This window comes from Phodopus roborovskii, unplaced genomic scaffold, assembly GCF_943737965.1.
Source record: "Phodopus roborovskii unplaced genomic scaffold, PHOROB, whole genome shotgun sequence".
NCBI classification, from domain to species: domain Eukaryota; kingdom Metazoa; phylum Chordata; class Mammalia; order Rodentia; family Cricetidae; genus Phodopus; species Phodopus roborovskii.
In genome coordinates this window covers 6502272-6520637 of record NW_026126611.1, presented here as the reverse complement: position 1 = coordinate 6520637, position 18366 = coordinate 6502272, and the positions used below count along the sequence as shown (strand labels likewise).

Here is an 18366-nt window from a genome sequence, read left to right as displayed (position 1 = left end):
TGTCAACAAGGGTGCTGAAGGGCTGGCAACAGAGGTTGGACAGACGCAGTTTCCAAACATTCCCTTTGACAGATAACCAGCCCAGAAGGTATCAGGCACCGGCTGGGCCCTGCAGGGGAGGCGCAGCCAGGCTCTCGATGGCATGACAGGAATCTAAACAGAGGTGATTTATTCCCTCACCTCACTGACAGGGTTTCATCCTTCCATTTTCCTTCCTGTCTAGCAGGGCAGAGCAAACGATCTTTCGGTCAGCTGGCAATGCTCCATGTTTTCTGTATTTGGTTTTTTTAAATGTATCTGTACATGAAACTTGAGTCTATTAGATGGATGGATGGATGGTAATGCAGAAAGTGTCTCCCCTTCTTTCAATGTGTCTGTTATGTGTCTGTATGTGGGAGTTAGAAGTCAACCTTAGGTGTCCCGCCTTAGGAGCCATCCACTTTTTCTTTATTGATGGCATTTATTTTGATCCTGAAAAACAAATACATATTATAATGTTTAATAGGGTTTTAAACTGTTTATGGTCTTAAAAACAAAAGTACAGACTATATTTTGTCAACTTTAAAACTTTTACTTTTTACATTTTACATTTTTACGTTTTAATCATTATTTTATTATCGCTATTATTGGGTTTTTGAGACAGGGTCTCTCTGCATAGCCCTGGCTGCCGTGGAACTCGTTAGGTAGACCAGGCTGCCCACAAAGTACTAACAGAGACCCACCTACGTCTGCCTCCTGAGTGCTGGGGTTAAAGGTGTGGGCTATCACTACCACTCCCCGCTGTAAATATTTTATTTCTTAAGATTATAATATAATTACACAATTTCCCCTTTTTCTTCTCTCCAAATCTTCCGAAGGACCCCATCCATCTTGCTATTTCTCAAACTCTTTTTTGTTGATTGTTGGTGTGTGTGTGTGTGTGTGTAAATGCAACTTGCTCTATCTGTATGATGCTATTTGTTTGTATGTTTTCAGGGCTGACCACCTGGTATTGGGTAATCATTCAGTGAGCTCTTCCCTGGAAAAGATGATTTCTCCTGCTCTTAGCATTCCTTAGTTGCCTGTAGCTTTTGGTGTTGGGTAGAGACCTTAATCCACCTTGTGCTTTTGAGATAGACTCCCACTGGAACGTGGGGCCCGTTGACTTGGTTGGGCTGGCCGGCCGGTGAGCTCCAAGGCTCTTCCTGTCTCTATCTCCCCAGCACTGGGGTTATGCGCGCGCAGCATCATACCTGGCTTTTACAAGGGCTCTGGGGATGGAACTCGGGGCCCCCTGCTTGAGCAGTGAGCACTTTAAACACTATCTCTCTGCCTCCTGCTCCTGTTTTTTTTTTTTATCTGATCTTTCAGGAACTGGCCAGATAGGGATGTTTCCCAGGTGAGAGGCAGAAAAATGTGAGCAACCTTTACTCTTCCATGCTGAGCACAGAGCCCCACTCCCTGGCCCAGGGCCTTCCTAGAGAGCCTCACACCTGCCTCACCCTCCTGTGGACCCCACCTGAGAGAGAACTGCTTGTGCACTGGCACAGGAGCTTCAGTGAACAAAGTTTACTGGAGCTAGAAGGCCCTCCCACCTGTGGACTTCCTGTCCCTTAAGACTTCTGCCATAAAAGGTGTCATCTCACTGGAGGAAAGGGACTCCCCGGGCTCCTTCTCTCACCCTGAGTCATGGGTGCATTGAGCAAATAAACTGTAAACACAACACTTGCTGTGGTTATCAACGGCATTAGGTTAACTGATGGAAAGCATGGCGGACGAGCACAGCAGGCACAGCCCTGTGTGCTGGGTTTGCAGGATGTGACCCCTGCCTCTGGCTGCCTTCGGATCTCTGGGAAATGACTGCTAGGGGCCGTACAGAAATTAAGGGCGTTGAAAATGAGAGTGGTGAATGGCAGGCTCAGTGTCCCAGAGACAGTGTGACTGTGAGCACAGAGAAAGACCACAGCAAGGTGGCTTGAGCTTTTCTCTCCAGGGAGAGACAAAGGGCGGGGTCACATGAGAGATCACAAGGCCTGTGGGGAGTGGCCTGGTCTAGCTTGGCTGGAGTGGAGGAAAAGGCACAATAGAGCCAGCTGAGGAATGTCCCTCTGTACCACACGGGAGCCAGGGACTAACAGGACAGTGGCCTTTGGGAGCCGTGGTGGCTCCAGCCGTAAGAGAAACACTGCTCCATCATCTTGCCACACTCTCCCATATGACTCTACAGACTCCAGTGTGAAGTCCACAGCCTTTCTCCTGGGTTTTAGTCTTTATGATGTGGTCTCTCCATGTGAAACATGGTCCCCAAACCAATGAGTCTGACTGGTTCGCAGAACCAGTAGACCCCTGGCATCCCACTGAATTCAGCCTGCTGAATTCCCTGGTCTCCCTTGTTTTTTTGGAACACTAACATCTTTGAGGGTTATGGAAGGCTGATTTTGTAGACCTTTCCTCAGTTTGGGCTTGTCTGATGTTTTCTCATTGTAAGTTAAGTGTTCGGGTAGAAATTTCACAGAAACGGTTCGTGTTCTTATTGCAGCTTATCAGGTGGAACATGATCCCATCTATCTTGTTATCGAGGCTATTGATTTTTCTTGACAGGTCCTGGTTCAGATTTATCTACACAAATAGCACTTAGGATAGCAACTCTGTGTAGACAGCAGCCCGGGAAGACAGCAGTCTTTTTGTGCTCACATGGATTGGCGAAGACCTCTGTCCCAGAGTCTTCATGGGCCTTGGCATGGGCCAGCAGAGCAGACACTGGTGATGTAGACACCAAGCATCTGGGATGTCATGTGCCTCTGCAGTTTGCCATGGGCAATATGGACAAGCTAACTGAGCCTGTGGCTGAGGCACTGTTCATTTTTACTTCCTTGGGATTTACTAGGGTCTGGATTGCAATGGCATATGCCACAGCCTTGGCACTTGGCCTATAGCTTCCAGAACCTTCCTTCTGATTCTTGGCAAATCATGTGTTTTTCGGGAACTGTTTATGGTTTCTATAATTTCATTTCTTCTGTGATTTCTGTGCTATTGGGGGGGGGGTGTTGTTCTGTGGTCTCCAAATTTGGCTGTGTCTACTCAGTAGCTGGACAATAATGTTAGCATTGATTCCCTGGCTCAGGTTTTATGTAAGGTTTTTTCATCACAAACTTACTTACTTTCTTTTCATTTTTAAGTAAAGACTTGAGGCCAAGCAAATTTGTCAACAAATTTAGGATCCACTGATGTCTCTTGCTTTAAATATTACCACAAAGGCTACTAAATGGTGATTTTATTTCTTTTCTTTTTCTTTTTAATATGGAATGCTTCACAAATTCACATGTCAATTTCACAGGGGTTATGCTAATTTTCTCTGTATCATTCCAGTTTTAGCATATGTGCTGCCTAAGTGAACACTAAATGGTAACTTTCCAATTCTATAGTTTATCTTCATTGGTTGGCATGCTCTTGTTAGGTTGAGCATCTGTCTATCTATCAATTGTCTATCTACATATCTATCATCTATCTATCTTCCTACTATGGACTCATAGATTCCAAATTTATTTGATGGATTTATAATTTTTTTGCTGTTACATATATATTTATATTTATTTATTTTTACTTTATATCTGTGAGTGTTTGACTGTATGTGTGTTTTATACAGTGCCTGAAGAGGCTAAAAGATGGTATTAGATCCCCTGGAAGTAGCATTAAGGATGGTTGTGAGCAGATAGGTGGGTGCTAGGAACAGAACCTGGGTCCTCTGCAAGAGCATCAAGTGTTCGTAACCACTGAACCATCTCTCCAGCCCCCATGACATATTCTACTGTTTGAACCATTCCAGATTTGGCTAATTTACGCACATTATTCAAGTGGGCTTCTGTGTCCCCCTGATTTATCTCCATCACTCTTTGGGAGCTCCCTGATGCTCTAGCTTGACAATATTCTAAGTTTATCTTACACACTTACTGATTACTTCAGTTTCATCTCAGTTGCTGTGATGAAACACCATGACCAAAAGCAACTTAGAGGAGGAAAGGGTTTATGTCACCTTACAACTCCAGGTCACGGTCCAACATGGAGGGACGTCAGGACAGGAACCTAAATCTGAAAACATGGGGGAGACACTATTGCTGGCACAGTACCTGCCTTTCATGCTTAGCTAGCTTTCTTATACAGCCTAGGACTGCCTGCCCAGGGAATGATGCCATCCATTATGGGCCGAGCTCTCCCTGTCAATGGACAATTAAGATAATTCCCTCTAGGCATGTCCACAGGGTGATCTGATCTGATCTGGGCAATTCCTTCATTAAAACCCCCTCCTCTGTCTGTCGGTAGTGAGGTAGCCTCTTATCCCAGCACTCAGGAGGCGAAAGGCAGCAGAGGCAGACATATCTCTGTGAGTTCCAGGCCAGCATGGTCTACAGAGTGAGTTCAAGGGAAGCCAGTGCCACATAGAGAAACCCTGTCTCAAAAAACAAAACAAAACAAAATCACCCAGACATACATACAAATAAAAGATGCCCCCCTTTAAAGGAGCCATTGGGTCTCCACATGCCAGGCACAGTGAGTGTCTGTGAGCATTTCTGAATGTCAGTCTGATGGGTTATGTGTCGAATATTCTTCACAGATAGTTGTTCTTAGAGAATCTAGATGGGGCATAGATGTATCTTATTAAAAGGTGCCCTGTATTTGTATAACCAACAGTGTTAGTGTTAGGATGTGCCCCCTCGGTGACTGTGGGTACTCTGCAATGTCACCTCCACAGCTAGAGCCTTCAGTGAAGTTCTTGACTAGGGGCCAACAGAGAGCCTCATCTTGCCCTTTTTAACATCAGAAAAAGAAGAAGAAGAAAAAAATCCTCCAGCTTGCAGTTTTTAGACAGAGGCCAAGTCTGCATGTCAGTAGTATCAGAGCTGAATGTATTTAATGTAATAATTGTCCCCTGTGCTACTGGTGCATTTGCCCTTCAGGAACAATGACTTCTGACAGAATGACTGTCCCCAAGCTCCACAAAGTCACAGAGAGCAAAGTACATTATGGAAAATTAAAGAAACAAAATACCATAAGGAGGGTATTAGGGACCACAGTACTGCTCAGGAGACCTAAATACCATATCCAGTCCTCCACCATGAAAGCCAGTCAGCTGTTTCCAGGAAGTGGCTTTTCTGATAACACATGGCCTTCCTTCAGGATGAGGTAAAATACCTTTTAGTATAGGCCTGAAGCCATTTCTATGTTTGATCATTTTAGCATAGACATCCAGGAGCCTAAGGACTTGTGCAGGGTGTTGCCTATCTTCTCCATTGCCTCTTCCATAGTTTCAATTTGTACATATACTTAAATTTTTCCATGTGTGTTACTTGCTTGTTTATCTCTCTCATCCCCATTAGACTTCAATCCTTGCCCTTCTGTACCATGAGCCACAAAGTCACAGTTGTTTCTATATGCCTGGTACAGCGAAAAAGATCAAGAATTATCTGTAGGACGGATGAGTGCTTCTAAGGAGTCTACTTAAAATGTAGACTGGAGGTTGACAAGATGACCCACCAGGCGAGGACACTGTTATCAAGGCTTACAACCTAAGTTCCACCTCAGGGACCCACACAGTGCAAAGAGAGAAGGAAATTAGAGGAAGGGAAGGGTTTCAACAGCAGCACTTGGTGGGAGCAATGGCAAGCATGAAATAACCTGAGTCAGCCACACCCCAAATCATGGCCCACAAGGCCATGAGTTAAGAGGAAAATCAAGACTATTCCATTCAGACATACATTGGGCATCTGTTTTATTTCATGCTCTGTTTGTGTCACTATTTTTTGTAGCTAGTTGTCAGTTATTATATGATGGATGCTACTTTCTCATCACTAAAATGCAAATTTTGTGCAGGACTGCTGAAATTAAGAATTAGGATAATGTAGCCTAAGAAGTGGCGGGGTGGGAGGGGTGGGGGGGAGTGACTTTTCTGTTGAATGGGATGCTCACCTGATGGAATCAAATGACGCAAATAAGCATGTGGGTGCGCAATATAAATATTAGTCACATGGTTGAGTCAGAAAAAAAATCATTTCACTTACATTCAAACCTCTTAGTTAATATTTTGTATGCTTCTGTTTAGTTTACTTAAAGCACATTTGGGTATTGCATTAGGCAGGCTTCTCTAGAAGGATAGAATTTGCAGAAGGAGTATATACTACATGTGGGGACTTATTAGATTGGATTATATTATACTTATTATGAATGTTATATTTATTAGATTGATCTATGTGCTGGAGAGGCTGGGATTCAGCAGCCACTCAGTCTATGGACGCCTCTGTCACAATCTGGCACTAAACTCCCCAATTTTTAGCCCACAGTTTAAGGCCTATGAAACTGGGTTCCCATAGCAACGAAGGATGCAGCAACAGAGTAGATGCACTCACCAGCAGGAAGCAAAGATGGGCAATGAAACGCCCTGCTGTCCCTCTGGTCTCCTTAATCCTTTCTATAAACACCCTCTCAGACCCTTCCAGAGCCCCCAGACCTTCCAGAAGTATGTGCCTTAGTTAATCCCAAATCCAATCAAGTTGCCAAGCAAGATTAACTGTCACTGATGGATGATGGCTTGTGTCCTGGTTGAGCAATCTCAGAAACATAAATGAGCATGTTTGCCTTTCCACAATGTCAGAATGACAAAAAATTCAAAAGGGACATCAGTTTTGTTGACTTTAACTCACCAAGTACTACCTGATTTCACCTAGTATTTATGGCCATTGGCAATAATGGATTCTTTTATTCTAACTCTAATTACTAATATTAACTCTGAGATCACACAATAGTATATAAGTCACAAAATGACTTAAATGGTTAATTACAACTGTTGGGGGGAGGAGGAAATGGAGGGGGCAGACACCGTGGCAAACATCTTTAATCAGGTAGAAGAATCTTCTAAATTCGAGGTCAACCTGATCTACAAAGTGAGTTCCAGATTAGCCACAGCTACAGAGTGAGATTGTAGAAACAAAACAGTGTTGTAGGACTCAAAGGGTTTCCTGAAGACAAGCTCAGGGTCACAGCAATTGGTTGGTTAAAGTAACAGAAGACCAATTAAAGAGTGGGCTCCAGGCTCACTGGATCTACACCAACCACAATTCAAGAAGTCTTAAGTCAGGTAGGGGAGGAGGGTCTGTCTGCTCAGCTGAAGCCCGGAGGACAGAATCAGGGAGTTTGTCCCTTGTTGATCCAGTGACTTGCCCCACGGGATGGTCTGATGATGGGCAGGTGGGTGCTAACGTAAACCAGTATTAGCCGTGCTTTGTTTTATAAGGTCCAGCTGAGGGGGTTGTATAGTGACTGGCCAGATGTGCACAGTAAACTCACTGGCCAGTTTTTGTTTTTGTTTTTTTTTTCTGATATGGTTTTGATATACCCATGTGTTCTTGATCTAATCTGGTGAGTTCATAGTTGGTGCTCTTTTTATTTGTGTAAATATCTTATCAGTTTGTGCCTCACGGTTTACGCTGGACAGACAGTGACTGTTAACTTACACAAGCAAGATACAGAGTCATTCTACCTCGGCATTGATACTCACTATGGAGCCAACTGCTCTTGTGAAAATGGAGTCACTTAGGACAAGACACAGTTTGCAAGGAGTACAGCTAGGGAGTCAGTAAGAGGAAGGTATAGCTTTGCCTTGGGGTTTCTAGTGCTGTGAAGAGACGCCGTGACCACAGCAACTCCTATTAAAAAATTGAGTTGGGGTGGCTTACGTCTTCACAGGTTTAGCTCGTTATCATGACGGCGCTACATGGTAGCATGCAGGCAGGCGTGGTGCTTGAGCTGAGAGTCCTACATCTCAACAGGCAGGCACTCGGTCACTCTCCGTGAGAGTACGTGAGACCTCGGAGCCTGCCCCCACAGTTTAACACTTCCTCCAACAAGACCACATCTACTCCAACAGGACCACACGTCTTAATACTGCCACTCCCTTTGGGGTCCATTTTCTTTCAAATCACCACAAACTTGATCTCAGTGTGTGAAGTTTGCTAGCAACTTCCACTCTCCCCCAGCGTTCACCATGCCCACTCATACACTGCATGCTTTAAAATTTGGTACTTGAAAGACTTGTCTCCCTTTGATTAGCAGCATTGAAAATAAGCTTTTATCTCTTTATACAAAGCCAACTGACAAGGAATTTCAATAGCTTTGAAGGGGAAAAATCCTCCTCTGAAGTGTGTGTGTGTGTTTGTGTGTGTGTTTATATTTATACTAAACAGAACATCTTTACTTTTTGTTAAAATCTGTTTTCCGTTGTGGTGTTTTGTGTTTTAGTAAATTTTTGATTTCCTTTGTATGTGCTTACTCTTGCCAGTTTGAGTCATATTCGTGAAGTGCTGTAAGGTTGGAACCACAGAGCAGAAAGAAAACAGAGTATTACCGTAGAGCTGGGCTCTATTTCCCTGATGACTGCTCGTCAACCAGGCTCTTTGACTAAACCGTCTTCATAAAGTTCTACTGAAGAGTAACAAGTATGGTATGTGAGATGCTCAGCAGGGGAAGGCACTTGTCCACTTGTCCCTCCCTGGGATCCACGCTGTGGAAGCAGAGCACCAACTCCCAAAAAGCTGTTCTGAGATCTCTACAGACACATCACAGCCCACACTCATAGACGGACACAAATAAAGGAATAATTGTTGTGGCGGTACTACCTGAGAAGGATTGGGAGGTGTGGCCGTGTTGGAGTAGGCGCAGCGTTGCTGGAGGAAGTGTGTCACTGTGGGGGTGGGCTCAGGCCAGGCCCGGTGTTACTGTCTCTCCCTACTGCCTGTGGATCCACATGTAGAATCCTCAGCTACTTCTCCTGCACCCTGTCTGCCTGTGTGCAGCCAGGCTTCCTGCCATGATAACGGGCTAAGCCTCTGGAACTGTTAGCCAGCTCCAATTACATGCTTTCTTTTATAAGAGTTGCTGTGGTCATGGTGTCTCTTCACAGCGACAGACAACTGTGATATAACTTATAATTTAAAGTACCAAATGTCTCGCACCTGACAGATTTGCCAAAAACGTTTGGAAAATGAACAACAGACAGTTAAGTCTGAAGTTGCTATTTGGAAGTTAGGTTGGTATTTGTTGGCATCTCAGTAAGGACGTCTGGATTAGTGGATGGCAACTGGACCTTAATGCACATTGCTTCCTGACTTTGAAGACTGCACACTCAGCGACTGCATCTCTGTAGAAGGAGCACTAAGGACACAATGGTCACAACTCAAAAAGGTTTCCTTCTTAATCATTCAGGGGAAGGGACAAGAAAGAAAGCTCACAGATTTGAGTGCCGATGCATGCCATTCACTAGTCTAGTATAGTCTAGTATAGTAGGGTCAAAGGTCTCATTAATCTTTTCAGTAAAGTAAGTTACAGATAAGGAAACAGAAATCCAGAGGTTTGGAAAGCCACACAAGGCCAGACAGAAAGGAGGCTGGGGTTAAACACAGGCCTTGCTCCAGGCAGCTCCCACCTCAGCTTTTTCTGCTGTCAGAGCTCCAAACCTCTGTCAGGGAGCAGGAAAGCATAGAAGGACATCTTCAAGTCATTCTTATGGCCTGTTTGCTTCCTAGTTCCTAATCCTGAACAGATCTGAGGTCACTCTGCAAACAGCCCCGTCTCCAGAGCTGTGAACACGGAAGAAATCCAAGCCTTTGAAAGAAACTCTGTCTTGTAGATTTAATATGGTCTGTCGGTCAATTTCCCTCTCTTATATCAGCAAGCAGCAGGGCAGATGTCTTCTTGACGCAACTCCTACTGTGCCAGCCTTGGACTTAGTTTCCAAGTTAATAAGACAAGGGAGCACAGGAGAACAATGTCAGGAGAGAAGGAAGATTCCCCCCCCCCACAAACACACCCCCTGTGGCTTCAATCTTGGATTTCCACAGAGCTACCATGAACAGAGCATAGGAAGGTCTGTACCTCTATATCGGCTGGAGAAACTGTGAGGGAGGCCAGGGAATCATTTGTCATTTTAGTGGAAAATAGGTGGTCACCGAAGGTGACCTTGTAGTTTGGATCTGGATTTACTCTACCGAATCCAGACGCCAGCTGCTCTAAGACATTAGGATGGCTGGGTGGTGGTGACACATGCCTTTAATTCCAACCTGGGTCCTACCCTGCCAAAGGCAGGAACTGTTCTTGCTATTTTCAGCCAAACACAGACCCCTGACATGGCAATCAGACCCCTGACATGACAATCAGACCTCCAACACTACAACCACAGTCATGAGCCAATCATAAAATGATTCCTGTAAGGGTCTATACCCAATCACTTCAAAGTACTTAAGCACAGCTGGAATTCCCCTGACCCTGCTTTAAAAGGAGCCTTCGAGCTGCTCTCAGGTTGCCATTTTGTCACTTTGTTGGATGGTTTGACCCCTGCAAGCTCTTGCTAATTTGCATACACGTCTGGTGGTCTTTTATGGGACTTCTGGACCCTAACAACAACCATCTGTAGCCCCATTTCCAGGAGATTTCATAGTCTCTTCTGGCCTCTTAGGGAATCAGGCATGCAAAATACTCATGCCCATAAAATGAAAATAAGTAAATATTTAAAAAGAATATTTCAAAAGCTTCAGTGCCTTTAAGACACAGATCAAACTTTAAACTCATATACCAAACTAGATACCGGTTTTGTTTTTTAAAAGATTAAAAACGTTTTCATTTTAAGTGCATGTATGTGGACCATTGTATGAGGGTACTCAAAGAGGCCCAGATGAGGGTGGCTGTATCCCCCGGAACTGGAGTTATAGTGGGACTGCCGTGAGTTGCCCATTGTGGGCGCTGGCACCGAAGTCTTACTCATCTCCAGGAACAGCAGGTTACTCTTACCAGCTGAACCAACTCTCCAGCTCTCAACTAAATATTTGTTATCCAAGCAATGACATAAAAAAAAAAAGTAAGGCAACATCCAGGCGTGGTGGCACATGCCTTTGATCCCAGCACTTAGGAAGCAGAGGCCAGTCTGATCTACATATCCAGTTCCAGGACAGCCAGAGCTACTTAATAGTGAGACCCTATCTGAGAAACAAAACAAAACAAGCAAACAAAAATGAACAAGGAAAGAAAAAAAAAAAAAAAACACACTTTAGTAGTTGAAGGCACATGGAGTCAAAAGGCCTTGTCAGGGCACCATATTAACATGAGATTTCTGTCAGGATATGCAACTCCTTTCCGGGAAACGGACATAATAATATCAATGTGATGAGTTAAGTGAAAAGGTCCTTAAATAGCCATAAATCTTGGCACTTTGCAGGTATGTGAAAGACGGTATTTTTTATTTTATGTGGCTGGATGTTTTGTCGGCATGTATGATTACATACCACATGTGTGCAGTGCCTTTGGAAACCAGAAGAGGACATAAGAGGCCCTGGAACTGGAGTTGTACATGGTTGTGGGCACCACGTGGGTACTGTGAATCTAGCATTACGATGGGCTACCCGTCAGCTGGCGGAATGCACTCAGGCAGAGCCCTGGTCGGCCCAGGGTTCCATCATGTCATCGTCTGTAGCAGGTGCAAAGGAAGAACCCTTTAAAACACAGATCCCGCCCACTTAGGCTCTCTTTCCTGTCTCCTTCTTCTCTGTCCTCTCTCTGTCTCTGTGACTCTTTATCTCTTTTCTCTTTCTTTCCCCCTCCCTCCCCTTTCTCATAAAACTTCTCACTAAGCTCTGTCTGTCTGACATGTGTATGCCTCTGCTTCAGTGACCCTTGCCAGCCATGGAATCCACCAAGGTCCCCAGCGCGTTTCCCCATGCAAGCAAGGTTCACCACATTTTATCGTAACATAGCCCTCGTACTCTGGAAGAACAGCAAGTGCTCTTAATTACTAAGCCATCTCTCTGGCCTCAAGAACTGTAATTTTAGAAATGTTGAATACTCACCGGTTCTACATTCTGAACGGTTCTTCAACAATTTCTCCCTTGCATTCGAACACAATAATCTTCAAGGTTGCGTGTTCAGGACCTAACCTCTCTTCTACCCCTGCCCTACTTCCTTATTTTAAGGAAGAAAAATTCCTGAACAGAATCTTTAGAGCAAAGTTCCCATCCATGTAGAGGCTACTCAATAGCCTCTTTAATCTTAAAAAGTGTGCATTTGTGTCAACAGGGGTGCAAACGTGGCGATCAGAGACTGAGCACCTCCTATGCAAGTTATCTTCATCTTAACCCCTTGTTTGAGACGGGGTTTCTTTGTTGTTTTAAGGTGCCTATGCCAGGACAGCTGCTTGTGGAACTTTCGGGGATTCTTCTGTCTTCTGAGCTGTGGGATGGATATAGACAGATAACAGAGTTTGGGGACTCACATAGGTCCTCGTGGTTGGGCATCACGTGTGCTCTACCCACTGAGCCATCTCGGCAGCCCTTTAAAAGCATCCTAGGGATTATCTGGAGTCATCACCTGGGGCAGTTCATACTCCACACTCGGAGGATGCTGCCTGGCTGGGGGCAGGCCAAGTCAGCACAGCACCAGGGGGGTCCCTGGTGGCTCTGGGCACTGTGTGCGTGAGGATGGAGTGAGAACGACAGCACTCTGCGACGCTGAGCCGCAGGCGGGCGGCCTACGGTAGCTCTGGGTCAGTTCTGTCTCCGCCAGGCCCCGCGGACGCACAGGTTCCCTCCTGGCCGCCCCACGTCACCGCCACCCGGACCGGACCGGACCGGACGGGACGGGACGGGACCTGGCAGCCGGAAGCTCACGTCCCGCGAACCGCTCCTCCTCCGCCTCTAGGCGCTAGGGGGCGTGTCGTCGCCCCAGGCCGGCCAATCACAGCACGCGAACAAAAATAGCGCCGTATAAATACGGGCCGGCGGGCGCGGGCCAGCACCGGCAGCGCCGGGCGGGGCTGCGCGCGCAGGTGAGCGCCCTCCGCCCCGCCCGCTGCGCACCTGCTTCCGCCCGACGTGGGCCCTGGCGGCTTGGGGCGTGTGAATGAGGGACGGGGGCTCGGCTGGGCTCGGCTGGGCTCGGCCGGGCTCGGCTCGGCGCAGCCGCCCCGCCTCACGAGCCGTGCGTCATCCAGGACGCCCTTCAGCGCGCGGTGCAGCCGCACTTCCGTTGGGGACGCGTCCCACCCCGCCCCTGCCCCGGGTGCCTTGCAAGGACGAGCCCTTCTCCACCCTGGCAGCGCTCCCGCTCGCCCTTCCAGGCCTTTCTAGGAGGCTGGAGGCTGAGAAAGGACCCGGGAGCCCTGCGCACCCCACACGCGGGCTCCGTCCCCATCCCCATCCCCATCCAGCCTGTGACGTCACTGCATCGCTGCCCGTGCCCGCTGCTCTCCTCCCTCACTCCCTGCATCCTCCCGTGCTCTCGGGTATCTACAGAACATTTAAACACGTCTCTACAAGGGAGGCGTTGGAATTCTTTAGGAGTAAGGTGTTGGGCTGCAGAAAGGGCCCAGCGATTAGGAGCAAGTGGGTTCGGTTCCCAGCACCCACTTTGCTCACATCCCGGAGGGTCCCCTGTGCCTTCTGGCCTCCGCAGGCACCGCGGTGCGTGAAGGTGCATGTAACCGGACCCACTCATACACAGAAATAAAGCTAAAGAAAAGTGGACAGAATATTGACAACGTGAAATTCTAATGGATTTCTAAATTATGAGCAAGCGTGACTTCCTGCGAATATTTAATGACATCAACACAACAAAAAAGATGCAGGGCATTGCTTGTGCCCCTCCTGTGAGCCTTTCCTTCCCTTCGTTCTCTTTTTTTCTCCGTCGTTGCTCACTTTAAAATATACAGCTTTCCCACAATAGACTACAGATCTTAAGAGGACAGACATGTAAACAGCTGCTTCGGAGCAAAAAAGGAATTAGCCCCTAGGCCCAAGATCTGGACCACTGAAACATTCCCGGTTCCCCATTGTTCCTATCCAGCCAGGGCTGCCACGCACAGATAGCCACTATTTGGACTTGGATTGTAATTTGTCCGTTCTTAAACTTCATGTAATTATAATCAAGCCGTGTCCATTACCCTGTTTGCTTTCTGTTACTCAGTATACTGTTAAAATTCAACCAAGTTTGAATAAACCATTAGTTTATAGATTGTTTATTGCTGATGGTGCTCTATTGTGTGAATATACTGTACTTAGTTCATTCTGTCAGTGGTGGATTTTGGATTATATTCAGTTTAGGACTCTTAAGAATAAAGTTGCTGTGAATATTCATATAGTCTTGCCTGTAGGCAAGGCTATGGGCACATTTTCTCGATTGTGGATGGATGAGGAACGGCTCAGTCCATTGAGAGTGGGCAGGTGGTCCTGAGCGGTACGAAAAGGCAAACTGAGTGTGAGCTTGGAGAGCAAGCCAGTAAGCAGTGTTCCTCCGTGGTCTCCTCTACAGTCTCTCGCCTCAGGTCCCTGCCCTGACTCCCTTCATGATGGACGGCAAAGTGCCAGATGAAATAAATGCTTTCCTTCCTCAAATTGGTTTTGGTTTTTTAATCACAGCAACAGAAACCAAATTAAGACACTGGTTTGGTTTTCTGCTGAATTTCGAGAGTTCTTTGTGTATTAGGGATATTAAGTCATTACTTAGTTAATGAAATATCATCCTTCTACTGAGTTGACTTTGTCTTTGTGAAAAATCCACTGGCTCCATTTTGTAGGGATTTGCTTTGGGGATTTTTCCACTAAACTATCTTTCCCTTTTCCAGTACCACATCAACTCGATGACCATGGCTTTCAGGAGATTCCCAGAGTCCTCCAATGTTGTCCTTTCTCGGTTATTTCTATATTCTCCCCCCTTTGACTTTCCATAGAAAATATACGCGTATCTTTAAAAAAAATTCTTGTTTTGTATATCACTTATGTGGGAAATGACATTTTTTTCCCTTGGTAGGTACATATGTTCTAGAGATTAAACCCAGGGAATTTTTCATATAAGCCAGTGGTCCTCAACCTTCCTAATGCTGTGACCCTTTAATACATCCCTCGTGTGTGGATGGAAATTTTTGTTCAACTTGGTCCCAAATAAGCAAACATAGACTTATATTAATCATAAACTATTTGACTGGTGGATCAGGCTTCTTATTGGCTAGCTCTCTCTCTCTCTTAATTATTAACCCATTTCTATTAATCTTTGTAGATCTTGGCCTACCAGTGATGCCCAACCCTCTTGCTTCCTCGGCAGCTACATGGCATCTGCTTGACACTTTCTCTGTGTTTCTTTTCCCAGAATTCTCCAAGTCTGGTAGCCCTGCCTAGACTTCCTGCCTGGCTACATCCTGTCTGTCCATTGGCAAAACAGCTTTATTCATCAACCAATAAGAGAAACATATGTTTACAGCACATAGAAGGACATCCCCCATCACTCATGTTATGACTCCCACCCATAAAATTAATTTCATTGCTACTTTATAACTGTAATTTTGCTACTGTTATGAATCATAATGTTATCTGCATTTTCCAACGGTCTTAGGTGACCCCTGTGAAAGTGTTGTTCAACCCCAAGGGGAATCCACAGGTTGAGAACCACACTGGTCTAAGCACACACTACCACAGACCTATGTTCTTAGTCTAAGAACTGATGTCTTAACTACACTGTATCTTTCAATCTGTGAATATAATGTGCCTGTATATCTGTTTAGGTTGCCTTTTATTTCTTCACTTAACATTTACAAGTATTCCTCCTACAGTTCCATTACCTGCTTAATTAGACTTGTGCTATTTTAAAATGATATTCTATTTTTTTTTCTTAACTTTAGTTCCTAAGTGTGTTATTTGCTATTTTAAAGAAATGTGGTTTGTTTCTGAGTGTTGATCTTATATATTCCAAATTTGGTTGGTTCACTTGTTTGTTCCGGAAGGTTTTTTGGAATCCAGGGAATTTCCACAGAGACAATTACATTGTTTATCAATGGGGATAGTTTTATCTCCTCCTTCCCAATCTCTATAACTTATATTAACTTTTAGTGCCTTATTTCATGCTAGGACATTGCAACATTGACTAGGGGGTGGTGATTTGGGTGTCTCTCCTTGTTCCTGGTCTCATGAAGAGTACAACATCCAGTCTCCACATGTAGTATGTTCACTATAGGTGCCTGTGTATATTAGCCTGATTTTTTCACTGCTCTAATTTTATTACTGTAAGGAAATCCCTGAGGCAGGCTGACTTTATAAAGAAAAGCTGTTTCTTTAACTCTCTTTTGAAGACTGAAAATTCAAGATCAGGGTTCATTTGTCAGAGCAAGAGGTCATCTTACCCCAAATCCCTTTTGAGGCTTTGACCTCAGTTCACCTAGGACTTCCCTCTTAATAGTCCTGTCTGTCAAAATAAAAACACCAGGGCCAAGCTTCCAACCCACTGGGGAGTGGTGTTTATTGGGTTCAGTTCCTCGCTGGTTCCCACTGAGAATCATGTGTTGAACCGTTTCAAATGTCTCCTTTATACCAGTTGATGGAGTCTTTGTTCAGGAACTTGGGGGTTTTCAAATATTGCACCGGGATAAATCTCACTTAATGTGGGGTTCTTTATATTATTGTATCCAGCGTGTGCTCTGCCTTTGTGTTGGTGAGAGCCATTGGTACGCGAGGTTATTTCATCACTTTGGTGAATGGTGAAGATGTGGGGTTCTCCCCGTGTGTGCCTTCCACTGATTGTCCCATACCCTCGGGGGCTCTGGAAGAGACACCAGCAGTCTGGATATAGTCAGGACTTCCTTCGCCACCAGAGATCAGCATTTGTATTAGTTCCTCAAGTCCCACCCAGAGGAGACAAAAACGACACCTCTGTGCAGTAGTTCATTGTGGGAAAGTGGACCCTGACACTAGAGAACCCATATAGACTTTACCAGGGGCAGCTGGATGATGTAGCTGAGTTGAAAACAAGCCCGCACTTTGCTGGAGAGAAGCCCATGTCTGTTTCCCATGGTGTGTACTGTGTAAACATCCTTGAAAAGATACTCAAGTTCCACGGAAGTCATGGCCAGCCACAGTGAGTCACAAGACACTCGGAAATGACAGGGACTTCGGAGAACAGCTTTCAACGGTAATGCCGCTTTTTAGCCCTGGTAATCTTTCTTGCCCAGAAGTCCGCTTGGATGTGAGCACGGAGTGTTACTCAGCTTTCCACAGCTGTGACTTGATGCCCAGGAAAGACATCTACAGGGACTGTTTGGGGTGGTTCTGGCCTTGTGGTGAGGCAGGAGGATGTGGTAGACTACTTCTCACCTCACAGTGGACAGAAGGGACTAGGGACCAGGTGTAACTTCTAAGACACGCCCTTAGTGTGCAGGTAGATCCCACCCCCTGGTTCTGATAACCTGACCAACTGAGTCTCAAGGTTCTTGCAAAGGACCTAGGTTTTCTTCCCAGCATCCCTACAGGATGGCTCAAAACCACCTGTAACTCCTGCCTCAGGGGACCTGACATCTCTAGCCTCCAGGAGAACTACACTCATATGTACACACCTACATGTGGATGCACACACACATACACTTGAAAAATAAAATGAATCTTAACAAACAAACAAAATCTTGGGTCTGTGGGGGCATTTTATACACAAGTATCTGTAGTTATTTGAATTTTTCTTGGTTTAGTATTTCTGTGCTTTATTTTTTTCTCTCCTTTTATCTTTAAGATGACTATCAAATATTTAAGGTTGGTTATATGTGCGTGCCTGGGAGCTGTTATTTTTATAGACAGCATGTAATTTGCCATTAAATGTTTTTATTTACTTTGGTAAGTTTATATCCAAGGTTATCAAACTATGTGGTGGTGGCCCATACCATTAATCACAGCACTTGGGGGGGCAGAGACAAGTGGATCTCTGTGAGTTGGAGGCCAGCCTGGTCTACAGAGCTAGTTTCAGGACACCAGGACAGCCTCCAAAGGTACAGAGAGAAACCCTGTCTCAGACAGAGAGACAGAGAGACAGACAGAGAGAGAGAGAGAGAGAGAGAGAGAGAGAGAGAGAGAGAGGGAGGGAGGGAGCAAAGGGGATAAATGGGATACATTTAAAACAATAGAATAAGTACAACCTAACTCCAAACACATCAGTAACCAAATGTGACCTAAGCAAGAACAAGAGGTCTTAACAACTGGGCCATCTCTCCAGCCCCACATTTACTTATCAATCCTGGTTGTGGTTTATTTTCTATTTCTATACTCATGTCATCTCTAAATGTTTTTTGCATCCTTCATCCCAACCATTTTATCCCTTTCCTTGGTGGGAAATGAAATTGTGCTTCCTGCCTACCCTTAGAGGCTCTGCGGCTGATGAAGGAATCGACTTGACAGCAGAGGGATTAACAGGAAAAGCATTATTTAAACCGCACGGTTATGCATTGTGGGGAGTCCCACAAAACTGTGACACTCAAGGGAGTGGCAGGACAAGGAGCCTGCCCTCCAGAGAGGAAGAGACTTGCCCTACCAAGTCTGGGGAAGAAAT

At 45.4% G+C, this 18366-nt stretch overlaps 1 non-coding gene across 1 annotated transcript; it reads right to left on the bottom strand.

Annotated features, from left to right (window-relative positions):
- Positions 1 to 3273: 3273 nt before the first annotated feature.
- Positions 3274 to 3378, bottom strand: LOC127237764 (U6 spliceosomal RNA). Its single transcript, XR_007835877.1, has one exon. It is a non-coding gene; the product is annotated as a U6 spliceosomal RNA (small nuclear RNA).
- Positions 3379 to 18366: the final 14988 nt, after the last annotated feature.